This window comes from Schistocerca serialis, chromosome 8 (genome assembly GCF_023864345.2).
Source record: "Schistocerca serialis cubense isolate TAMUIC-IGC-003099 chromosome 8, iqSchSeri2.2, whole genome shotgun sequence".
NCBI classification, from domain to species: Eukaryota; Metazoa; Arthropoda; class Insecta; order Orthoptera; family Acrididae; genus Schistocerca; species Schistocerca serialis.
This window is the reverse complement of record NC_064645.1, coordinates 144,725,676-144,738,395: the sequence shown is the minus strand read 5'-3', so window position 1 is coordinate 144,738,395 and position 12,720 is coordinate 144,725,676. Positions and strand designations below refer to the sequence as shown.

Sequence of the window (12,720 nt, the reverse complement as noted above, 5' to 3'; positions counted from 1 at the left end):
TATACAGGTAGACTAATGAAGACCCAACAGCACGTGCGCAAGGGAAGACGTGTCCACTTTTGAACTCTTCCTCGTTAGCTCCAGAGACCATCAAGCTGTTAAGGCCACATGGCAGCATACCACCGAGACTGTATGATCTTCCTACAGTACATAAAGAAGGTCTCCCTTTACGGCCTATAGTGAGTGATATTGACGCACCCACATATGATTTAGCCAAACATCTAGCTTCTTTGCTGAGACCAGTGGCTGCCAAATGTTCACACCATATACCGAACTCTGCTGATTTTATAAACAGACTCCACTTAAGTAGTTCGGATCTTCTAGTGAGTTTTGATGTAGTTTCTCTTTTCACAGAAATACCTCTTGCGGATTCCTTGATGCTGATTGGTCAACAGTTTGAATCGGACATAACTGCTTTGTTTCGACCCGGAAAATTAACAAGGCCTTCTCAACTAAAGTCAAGACCCGGGAAGTGGACAAAGAGGAGAACGCGCCAACGTAGTCCCTAGCTTTTCTTCCCTTCGTTGGAAATATCTCCTCCAAAATAGCGAGGATTCTTAAAAATGTTAATGTGAAAGTGGTTTTTCGTCCACCTTCTAAGATTTCGGATCTGCTGGAGTCGTTGAAAGATGATTTGTTACTGCAGAAGGCGGCAATTTACAAAATTGTCAATGTGGTATGGCCTATATAGGACAGACAACGCGTACAGTGGAAGATCGTTGTACAGAGCATCAATGTTGCACTCGCCTACTTCAACCCAGTAAGTCTGCAGTTGCGGAGCGTTGCATTTCTAAAGGACATTCAATGGAGTACGACAAAACTTCGATTTTCGCCACGCAACAACTTTTTGAGACTCCATTATCAAAGAACCCGTTGAAATACGTGTTGCGGGAAATCTAATGAACCGTGACAGTGGTTACCAATTGAATAACGCATTGAATCCCGTCATCTCAGAAATTTGCTTGAGACGAAGACGCCAGAAGACTTCCATAGCAGCGGCAGCGACAAAACCGACGGCAGCTGAGTCTTGCAATTCCACCAGCGAGGGTGCTGCCACTGGGCGGTGTGGCCCTTCTGTCTCCGCGACTGCAACGCATGCGCTGCAGTACTATCGCCGCACTATATAAGAAGGAGCGGAGAATGTCCTTTCCCCTCTCCCCCCTGCAACTACCACTGCTTCCCCTGCCCGAGTCACCGCCCGCCGCGCCACAGTCGCTGCCACAGAGCGCCCTATGCTCTCATCCGGTGCTACTGCCTCACAGGAGGGCCCTGCCGCCCACCACCTCCCCATCCATCCAGTCCCTCATCCCTCCTCCCAGGCAACACCCGCCAAGAAATCTTCCAAATGGCCCAGTGGCGACCTCTCCTCTACTCCCTCATCCAAATAGCCACGGCCTCCCCCACCTCCCGCTGACCCCTTCCTTCAGAAGACCATCACTGATGCAGTGGAGGCTCATGTCCCTACCAAACTCATCCACCCTCACCGCCCTATGCTTCCTCCACAGGCCGTCCTTCTTCTGCATGAATCCTGCAGGCTCTACCACTCCTTCATCTGCACTCATGACCGGGATACTCTCACCATCCACCAGCAATTACAGCAACATATCCGGAACCTCCTTACAGCAAATAAATGCCGGGACTGGCGCCAGACATGCACACACCTCAACTCCACCCTCCCTGTCAACTCCTCCAAGTACTGGTCAGCCTTCCACCGCCTTACTGGTAGCCATCCCACCCCACATTACCACATCCTCCATGACTATCGACCCTTTCCTGACAACCTCAGTAAGGCTAACCATTTTGCTTCCCACCTATCCGAGGTCTTCTCCATTCCTGACGATCCCCGTTTTGATTACTCCCTCTTCCCCACTGTCCTTGACCGCACTGACACCTCTGTCCCCTCGATCCGCCCCTAGCTTCCAGTACTTGGATCGGCTACCCCCCTCAGACATCAACACTTCCATCACCACACAAGACATCACACTCGTCCTCCACTCCAAACGCAACACCACCCCTGGTCATGATGGCGTCACCTACTGTCACCTCACGCAATCCCCTCCATCATTCCTGTCTGTCCTTGCTACGCTGTACAATGTCTTCCTCTCCACTGGATTTTACCCCGACCTGTGGAAGACTTCCCGTGTCCTGCTGTTCCCTAAACCTAACAAACCCCCCTCTGATACCTCTTCCTATCGTCACCTCCATGTTCAGTAAGGTCTTCGAGGCCATCCTCTCGCCGCATTCACTGCCACCTTAACCAGCACCGCCTCCTTCCTCTTACCCAATGTGGCTTCTGGCCTTCCTTCTCCGCTGACGACCAGCTCCTTAACCTTACCAATCTTCTTTCCCTCCAACTTAACTCCCGTCGCTCCACTATCTTTGTTTCCCTTGATCTCCAGAACGCCTATGACCGTGTCTGGCATCCCGGGCTCCTCTTCAAACTCAAGACCTATGCTCTCCCCATCAACTTCGTCCATCTCGTTGCTTCCTTCCTCTCCCATCGTCCCTCCTATGTGACTATCCGCAATTCCAACTCCCGTACTTTCTATCCTTCTGCCGGCGTGCCCCAAGGTTCTGTCCTTTCCCCTCTCCTCTACCTAATGTACACTGCTGATATGCCCAAACCTCCCCCTCCTGTTCATCTTCTCCAGTTCACTGATGACACCGCCTTCCTAGCCCTTTATCCTACCCTTCAATGGTCCCAACGTACCCTCCAAACCCACCTTGACCAATTCACTGCATGGTACAACCAGTGGTTCCTCTGTGTTAATCCCTCAGAGACCCAGGCGATCATCATAGGCCACACCACCCGCTCCTTCTGCCTCCATGATTTCTACCTCACCATTTATGGCCGTCCTATCCACCTCACTCCTACCCTCAAATACCTTGGCCTCACTCTCGACCGCCACCTCACCTGGACTCCCTGTCTGCTTACCACCCAAAACAAAGCTCACAACTGCCTCCGCCTCCTGAAACTCCTGTCTGGCCGGACATTGGGTCTGCATCCTTCCACCATCCTTCACACCTACAAATCCTTGATCTGCCCCATCCTCTGTTATGCCAGCATCGTTTGGATTTCCGCCCCTCCCTGGTTCTATAAAGCCCTCCAAACCCTCGAACGCCATGCGCTCTGTCTCACCTTCCCCATCCGCCTTCCATCCTCCACACGCATCCTCTAGTCCTCGTCCCCTTCCCCCACCTTCTCCTTTTCCTTGAACACATCTGCCCAGTATATATTGTCCGCCGCTTTGATCCCCCTCACCCCCTGGCGTCTCCCTTCCTCTCCACCCCCAACCAGCTGCCGCGCCTTTACCGTTGTGTCCCACCCTCTCTCCATCTCCACACTCTCCATCTCCTTTCCCGCCACAACTTCCACCATCTACCCCTCCCGGATGATGAGCTTTGCCCTGACATCTACCCTTCCTACCAACTCTAACGCCATCTTCCTGCCTCCTCCTTAGGGCTCCCTCTCCTTCCCCTCCCTCCTCCTGAGCGGCTTCCTCCTCCTACTCCCCCTCCATCTCTTGTGCCTCCTTTCAGTGTCTCTGCGCTCCCTCCTGCCATGTCCTCCCTCTTTCTCTCCCACCCCATGTGTCTCCTGCCTCTTCGTTAACCCACTGGTGCCCCGCCTCTCTTCATCCCGCCGCTTCCCCTGCTACCCCATGCTCTCCCCTCCTTTTCCATCCTCTCTGCCCTTTCCCTCGGCAGGTCCCGCCTGGCAGTTTTATTCTTCGTCGTGTGTGCTGCAAGTGGGTTTTAAGTGTGTTGTTCCGGAGTGTTTTTACAACTGTGGTCGGCTTTTAACGTGTGCATGTCCATTCAGTGCCTTCTTTGAGTTTTGAAGACTCGCTTACTGTGTTTTTTTAACTTTCTGGTGACTTTTAACTGTCCTCCATGAACGTCTCCGTGTTAGTCAATTTTTCACCTCTATTTTCTCCCATTATTCTGTTTTAAGTTCCCCTTTCTCCCTTTATTTTTATTTTAAGTTGTTATGTCACTCGGCTGAAGAGCGGCGTATTGTACCGCTGACAGCCCTCCCCTGCCCATATGGGGCAAGGGAATGAAATCACAATAAAGAAAAAAAAAGTCTTCGTCAGTCCTCGTTCGGCTCACCTGAAGATGGCTGGCAATTGTCCCGCAGAAATATCACGCAATGAAGTTTACGACGACTGGCTGCAAGCCCGATATCTTTTTGAACACTTTGAGGATTTGTTTCCTGAGGGTTTAGACAAAGCCAATAATTTTATTGTCCATGTCACAATGAAGTACAATGCACAGCCACATTTTGTTAGATCTCGTCCTGTGAATCAAGTTCTGCGAGAATAACTGACTCAGGAACTTACTGCTTTGCAAAACAGTCGGGTCGTAGCACCTATTACTGGCAGTTAGTGGGCGTCCCCTCTTGACATTCTAAACAAGCCAGCTCGCAGAATCCAGTTGTACACAGATTTTACGAAAACTGCGAATCCTCAGTCACTGAGAGTTATTCCTTGTCGCACCCATAAGAACTGATGGATAATTTCGGTGCCGGTCGTTACTTTTCCAAATCTGATTTGTGCGACGCTTACTTGCAGATCCCACTGGAAGAACAGTCACAAGAGGTCTTTGTCGATAACACTCACCTGGGCCTCTTCAAATGTTTGAGACTGCCATTTGGCAGTGCATCTGCACCGCCATATTTCTGAGATTTCTGGAGCACCAGACTGCAAAAGTCCTCTTTGCTTTATTTATTTGACATTGTCGAGCCAGCCGCTGTGGTCGAGCGGTTCTAGGCGCTTCAGCCCGGAACCACGCGGCTGCTACGGTCGCAGGTTCGAATGCTGCCTCGGGCATGGATGTGTGTGATGTCCTTAGGTTAGTTAGGTTTAGGTAGTTCTAAGTTCTAGGGGACTGATGACCTTGGATGGACTTGGAGCCATTTGAATTTTTGACACTGTCGTCTCAGGTTGTATTCCTGAAGAACACATCAGCATTCTTCACTTTCTGTTTCGAGTGTTGTCTGCGGCTGGTCTCAAATGTATCACAGACAAATGTGTGTTTTTTTGGGCTGTGCTCGAGTGCTTAGGACATTTCATTAATAGCCAGGGTGTTCATCCACTGCAATCAGATTTGCTTGCTGTCTGTGACCTGCCGCCACACATTGGGTGGGAATCTGCAGTCTGTGTTAAGGAAGCTCACGTATTACACCCGATTTCTTCGTAACGGCACTGAAATCGCGGCTCTCTTACATTTCTTGCGCTGGAAGAATGATCCAAGACTTTCAATCTGCTTTCCAGGAGACGAAAAATGCTTTGCTTAGCGATCGATGCGTTATTCATTCTGATCCAGCCAAATCCGTGGCCTTGGCTGTGGATGTTTCCTCTTATGACATTGGTGCAGTTTTCTCGCATAAACTTAGTGCTGTTGACAGGCCGACTGCCTTTGCTTCGAAGTTGTTGAACGAAGCCCAGTGTAATTATTCGGAAATTGAAAAAGAGGCTCTCTCTATTGTCTGTGGTGTCACTAAGTTTCACCAGTATCTCTTTGGCAGAAAATCTTACTTGGTGACTGACCATAAACATCTACATTTTTTGTTTAGCTCTTCCCAGTCCTTCCAAACTCGCACAGAGCAGAAGTTGGAACAGTAGGCTCTTCTTTTGCCATATTACGATTATGAGATCATGTATTGGCCCACTTCCAAGCATGCCAACGTAGATGCTCTTTCGTCCGCAGCTCGTGGTCGTGCGGTAGCGTTCTCGCTTCCCACGCCCTGGTTCCCGGGTTCGATTCCCGGCGGGGTCAGGGATTTTCTCTGACTCGTGATGACTGGGTGTTGTGTGACGTCCTTAGGTTAGTTAGGTTTAAGTAGTTCTAAGTTCTAGGGGACTGATGACCATAGATGTTAAGTCCCATAGTGCTCAGAACCATTTGAACCATTTTTTTGATGCTCTTTCTCGCCTCCCTGTTGGCCTAGATTCGACGTTCGACGAGTCATGTGCTTCCTGTTGCTACATTGATGTATAAGACACATGTTTTGCATAACTTTCTACTCAATCACTGGAAAGTCGCTAGGTACTGCAGCCGGCCCAGATTTGCCGATTCTGATGCACTACATCCGCAATGATTGACCATGTTCAGCCAAAAAAATTGACAACTCTGTGGTTCGTTGTTATTTTACCGGTCGGCATACCATTGCAATTCACCAAGGTGTCATTTTGCTTTCCACCAATGATGACCAGTCACATGCTGTGACAGCCCAGGCTGTCCATCCTGCTTTGATTCGTTTGCTACACCAATGTCGTCGTTCCACCAAGCAGTTTGCGTGACGTCCTTCTACTTGACACAGTCTGGATGTGCAAATTAAACAGTTGACTTCTCAGTGCCTAGCCTCTGCTGAACATTAGTCAGCTCCGCCTGGCAGTTCTGTGGATGGCCCAAACCTCGAGCACCTACACAACGTTTGCATTTGGATTTCTTAGGTCCTTACTGGAATGCAAGTGCCTCGTTGTTGACGCTTTCAGCAAATTTCCTTTCGTGGTTCCTATGCGCACGACTATGCCTTCTTCCACACTCCAGCCCTTATTGTCGATCTTTTGCATCGATGAATTGCCTGAAGTGATTTGACTAATGACGGATCTCAGTTTGTGCAGGCGAGTCTGAACAGTTTTGCACCGCCTCCAGCATCAAGCACATCACGAATGCACCATTTCACCTGCAATGCAACGGTGAAGCTGAACGCTTTGTGCCAACATTTAAGCAACGTGTGGACAAACTTCATGTCCCCCACACACAAGATCAAGGTGTGGTGCTATCATATATCCCTACTCCTCCCAGCCACACGACGGACCATCGCCAGTGGAGTTGATACATGGACAGAACTGCGGCACTTCGCTTTAGTTGCTGCATCTGCCACAGTGGGCGGCGCACACTTCGCCAGGACAGGAAAAGTATCACACTAACGATTCGGTCTTTTGCAGACTGCGCGGCGAATGGAAGCGAGGCACCATTGTACGATCTATTGGAAGCTCAGTATTTCTCCTGCAGGGACTGAGAGGACTGCTGAGACGACACCGGAAGCAAATTCGTTCACGTGAGCTGCGTGATCCCACGGAAGGCTAGGGCTTTCAGATGCCGTGCCTGCCTTGACACAGCACAGCAGCCCTCCCGGTTCCAGTGCAGTCAATGCCGGTCTTGGAGGCGATCGAAGTCGATGCCATTTCACAATTGTCGCCATCTCGACAGCCACCGTCGTCTGGGGATGGCCGCTCTTCCTGGCGGGTGTGCCATGTACCGCCTCTGCTCGCTCTGTAGTCGTTGGGATGCCTCCTTCTTCGCTTGCTGCTCCGCCTCTGTACACTGCTGGCCATTAAAATTGATACACCACGACGATGACGTGCTACAGACGCGAAATTTAACCGACAGGAAGAAGATGCTGTGATATGCAAATGATTAGCTTTTCAGAGAATTAACACAAGGTTGGCGCCGGTGGCGACACCTACAACGTGCTGACTTGAGGAAAGTTTCCAACCGATTTCTCATACACAAACAGCAGTTGACCGGCGTTGCCTGGTGAAACGTTGTTGTGATGCCTCGTGTAAGGAGGAGAAATGCGTACCGTGACGTTACCGACTTTGATAAAGGTCGGATTGTAGTCTATCACGATTGCTGTTTATCGTACCGCGACATTGCTGCTCGCGTTGGTCGAGATCCAATAACTGTTAGCAGAATATGGAATCGGTGAGTTCAGGAGGGTAATACGGAACGCCGTGCTGGATCCCAACGGCCTCGAATCACCAGCAGTCGAGATGACAGGCATCTTATCCGCATGGCAGTAACGGATCGTGCAGCCACGTCTCGATCCCTGAGTCAACAGATGGGGACGTTTGCAAGACAACAACCATCTGCACCAACAGTTCGACGACGTTCGCAGTAGCATGGACTATCAGCTCGGAGACAATGGCTGCGGTTACCCTTGACGCTGCATCACAGACAGGAGCGCCTGCGATGGCGTACTCAACGACGAACCTGGGTGCACGAATGGCAAAACGTCAATTTTTCGGATGAATCCAGGTTCTGTTTAGAGCATCATGATGGTCGCATCTGTGTTTGGCGACATCGCGGTGAACGCACAGTGGAAGCGTGTATCCGTCATCGCCGTACTGGCGTATCGCCCAGCGTGATGGTATGGGGTGCCATTGGTTACACGTCTCGGTCACGTCTTGTTCGCATTGGCGGTACTTTGAACAGTGGAGTTACATTTCAGATGTGTTACGACCCTTGGCTCTACCCTTCATCCGATCCCTGCGAAACCCTATATTTCATCAGGATAATGCAGGTCCTGTACGGGCCTTTCTGGATACAGAAAATGTTCGAGTGCTGCCCTGGCCAGCACATTCTCCAGATCTCTCACCAATTGAAAACGTCTGTTCAATGGTGGTCGAGCAACTGGCTGGTCACAGTACGCCAGTCACTACTCTTGTTGAACTGTGGTATCGTGTTGAAGCTACATGGGCAGCTGTACCTGTACACGCCATCCAAGCTCTATTTGACTGAATTCCCAGGAGTATCAAGGTCGTTATTACGGCCAGATGTGATTGTTCTGGGCACTGATTTCTCAGGATCTATGCACCAAAGTAGCGTGAAAATGTAATCACATGTCAGTTATAGTATAATATATTTGTCCAATGAATACCCGTTTGTTATCTGCATTTCTTCTTGGTGCAGCAATTTTAATGACCAGTAGTGAATGTGGATGCGCACCTTATGCCCAATTTATCAGCTGGTGTTCCTAGATGGGCTCAAGGCGTTTGCCAGTGCACGGATGGGAGCTTGTCATCGGCATTAGTTTCAGGTCCCATTTTCTCGTTGCCACCTGCATTCACCTTCCCCCCGTCGTCGTTGACTCATCTACACTACACGACGATGGTGAGAAGGTCTAGGAGGCAGAGGGAAGAGCGTGGTATCGCAATTGGTAACGGCAATGCAAGTTTCTGTCTGACGCCGTTAGCAGTCGTGCAGGATCAGGCAGACCCAATGGAGCATTGCCTTCTGAGCCATGCCTCCATCAGCTCCGTACCACCAACGTCTTCTGCCAACATGACGTAGCATGGTCGGCAGCAGCCACACAGCCCATTCGGAACAAGGTGCGGCCCAGTCACAAAAGAGTGGGACCTTTAGGTGGAGAGCCTCTCCCTGCTATTCTCTTGTTGCTATTGTATTACCTGGACTTCATTGGTGCATGTTCATTTGCAGTGAATTTTTGTCCTGAGGCGTTACTTTAAGAATGTCATCTCTTTCAAGTATAAAATTATTTCAGAATAATTTTCTTGCACGAATGTGCGCTCTTTTGTTAAAGAAATATTCCAAGTTGTCTCATAAATATATATTGAGATATGTAGAAATTGAGTATTCGGACCAACGATATCTTGGAATTAGCCGGTGGCTGAAACGAATCAGAGGAATTTTATTTCCATAACTTTGAGGAATGAAGCTTCTCTTAGAAAACTGAAACTCACTTCTTCTCTTGTCTTCATCGAACTGAGCGGACGATTTTGTGTAAGTGTCTCTGTAACAGACATAAAGCACTACAAGTGGCCCATCGGGACCATCCGACCGCCGTGTCATCCTCAGTTGAGGATGCGGATAGGAGGGGCGTGTGGTGAGCACACTGCTCTCCCGGTCGTTATGATGGTTTTCCTGGACCGGAGCCGCTAGTATTCGGTCGCGTAGCTCCTCAATTGGCATCAAGAGGCTGAGTGTACCCCGGAAAGTGGCAACAGCGCATGGCGGCTGGATGGTCACCCATCCAAGTGCCGACCACGCCCGACAGCGCTTAACTTCGGTGATCTCATGGGAACCGGTGTATCCACTGAGGCAAGGCTGTTGCCTTGTAACAGACATAGGTTCCATTTTTTACTAATTATGTTTAAAACGGTATACAATCTTGTTTTCATTTATAAGTTAGTGTTCTCCCACAATTATTAAGATGTACGTGAATTATGATTTTTGTAATATTCGTTTCAGAAAAGCTAGCTGGAACTGCGTTCTCAGCAGATCATGGTAAAGATATACAACATGCCGAATGCAATTCGCATTCAATCACTGATTTTATTCGGTTATGAGAAAAGCGCGTCCCTGAGATTATTTGCCGTTCATTAAACAGTGATTTGCGATTATTTTGAGTAAGTGCAAGTTGCATATGATATGGTCATCGTCTCCGAACTGTGAATCAGGTGCTCTTGCTTTTGTCAGATACAGGCCGCACAGAACTGATGATGGTGATGTTAAAGTACTACGGCTCGTAAATGGTAAAAACTTCAGGAGCCAATTTTATTCTGAAATCAGTATTCTTTTTGGACGCGTATCAGATGCATTAAGATGAGTGCGCGCTAACATCAGCAATGATCGTTGCTCCATTGCATTTTGGCACTTTATTCAAATGCCGGAGCAAAACGCATTATTCTGGTGTCCAAAAATTGTGCCGCTTTTGAGTGCAGTGATGGTTGAACATAGCGATGGACGAGCGGCGTGTGACACCGCTCGTCTTGTAAGAATACTGGAGTGTAGGCCAGTGCTGCTCTGTTTCCCTCTCCCTGTTCCTCGGGTGTAATGACGACGGTGCTGCCACCGTGGCCACCGCGTAATACCTTTTACGCAATATTTTCAATACCAACGTATTTTTTGTTTGATTGTATTTAAAACTGGAGAACGTTGTTATCCTATTCAGTACTCCTTACTGAAGTTACTATATAACACCAAAAATGCAGGATGCATGGCACCTGCTACCGGTATATAATTTTTTTCTGAATTGTATGTAAATATTTGTAATTTAAATGCTTTTTTTTAATAAGTAAGGACATTGCTTCATTGCATGCGTAAATTTAGGTAGAAGTCTGTTGACGTTTCTTTGTATTTATCTGTGTCGTACTGTGAAACTTATAAGCTCTGGGAAAAAGCCAAAGGAATTGTTATTTGCATCGACTAGCAACGATAATAGCAGTGCTTGTGCGTTGTCATATCTTTGGGGAGGGAGTTGTTACGCGGAGCGTGTGGAGAGAGAGAGAGAGAGAGAGACGGGTTCCAGCTCTGGTAGTGTGCGGAAGTGTGGTGTTAACGCTCTCGCAGTAGAGAGTACCATTTCGGCGGCATCATGTAGGCGCGCCGGCCACATGTCTAGTAGCAGGACAGTGGACAGGCGGAAGAGGCTGTATTAATTAGGATTGCCCGTTCTTGTAATTAGCCGTGGCTCTACAATATGCTACCGCCTTTAACAACAGCAGCATCTACATCTACATGATTACTCTGCAATTCACATTTAAATGCTTGGCAGAGGGTTCACCAACCGCAATCATACTATCTCTCTACCATTCCACTCCCGAACAGCGCGCGGGAAAAACGAACACCTAAACCTTTCTGTTCGAGCTCTGATTTCTCTTATTTTATTTTGATGATCATTCCTACCTATGTAGGTTGGGTTCAACAAAATATTTTCGCATTCGGAAAACCTTCAGTTGCCACGTCAGTGTTTAATAATACATGTTTTCCTTTCCCATCATCTTGTGCACGATTTTGGATGTAAATTGTACCAGTGGAATGGCGACCGTTAATTGTTTCCTTTTCGTTCATTAGTGTAACTTTTGGATTCATGATCAGTGGTACCCCTTTTCCGTCCAGTGTTATTCGTGAGTGAATACACAAAATAACTTTCATTTTCCAAATTATAGTCCTGTTCGGTTTAATTAGTTTTTATTTTTAACAGACTTTCCATCAGAAGGGTCGGTTGTACACTTTCCTCGTACTTCGGTATCGTTTCTTCTGGAAAGATAGCCTTATCCAATTAGAAAAAAAATCCATTAGGCATATACGCGATTCACGGTCATATTTTATGTCGCAAGCAGGACAGGCCGATTAGTAAGAGGGAGGTTACAACTTCATTTAAAAATTTCCTTGTAGTTGTACTTTCTGTCTTTCTTACATCAGTGGCGTGTCTGTTACCGCCACGTCGTTTCGAGAATCTCTGTAATAGTCTCCTGCCTATCTTCAGTTTACAAGCTTTCGAGTATAACCATTTTTATACATGCAAATAATCTTAATGTACCCAGAAATATGTCAATAAAAAGTTGGAGATTAAATTCTGAAGCAACTCTCCGTGAATATTAAGTTTTACATAGGTACTTTATTAATCGTGTCCGTCGTGATGTAGCTGTTAGAACACCAGACTCTGGCAGTGGAGGACGTTGGTTGAAGTCCGGGCAAGAGTGAGCATTTTATTTGGTTCCAGTCCTTGCAGGACGACTCCACAACCACTTACGCTGCTGTCAAATTAATACAAGAGATTGTTCCAGATGGAGTAAAAGACGGAGGACGAAGGGCCAGCCTCCCTCCCTCCTCCTAGTTTACTCTACCGGCGTTCAGGCCAGTAGCCCGGTTACAGCCTTGCATCTCACACTTTATTTTACCTTTTACTCTATCAATCAAGATTTCAAATATATATTTCAAATACACTGGTAACGAAAGTTCCCCCAAGATTTTACACCAATTGTGTGCTCACGAGACAGAAATGTTTGTATGTAGTGGCAAATGAATATTAAATCCTCTTCTGGCTCAGACCACATGAAATGGCGTCCTAGTATTAAATCCCTTGTTCACGTGCAGCGGTTAGTTATATTGCAAAGTTAATATTTCAGCCGTTTGTGTTGAACTGACTGCGTTGTAGGTCGAGTTCTTCCCTACGCAGAACTC

At 48.0% G+C, this 12,720-nt stretch overlaps 1 pseudogene; it reads right to left on the bottom strand.

Annotated features, from left to right (window-relative positions):
* Positions 1 to 9,749: 9,749 nt before the first annotated feature.
* On the bottom strand, positions 9,750 to 9,866 carry LOC126417356 (5S ribosomal RNA; annotated as a pseudogene).
* Positions 9,867 to 12,720: the final 2,854 nt, after the last annotated feature.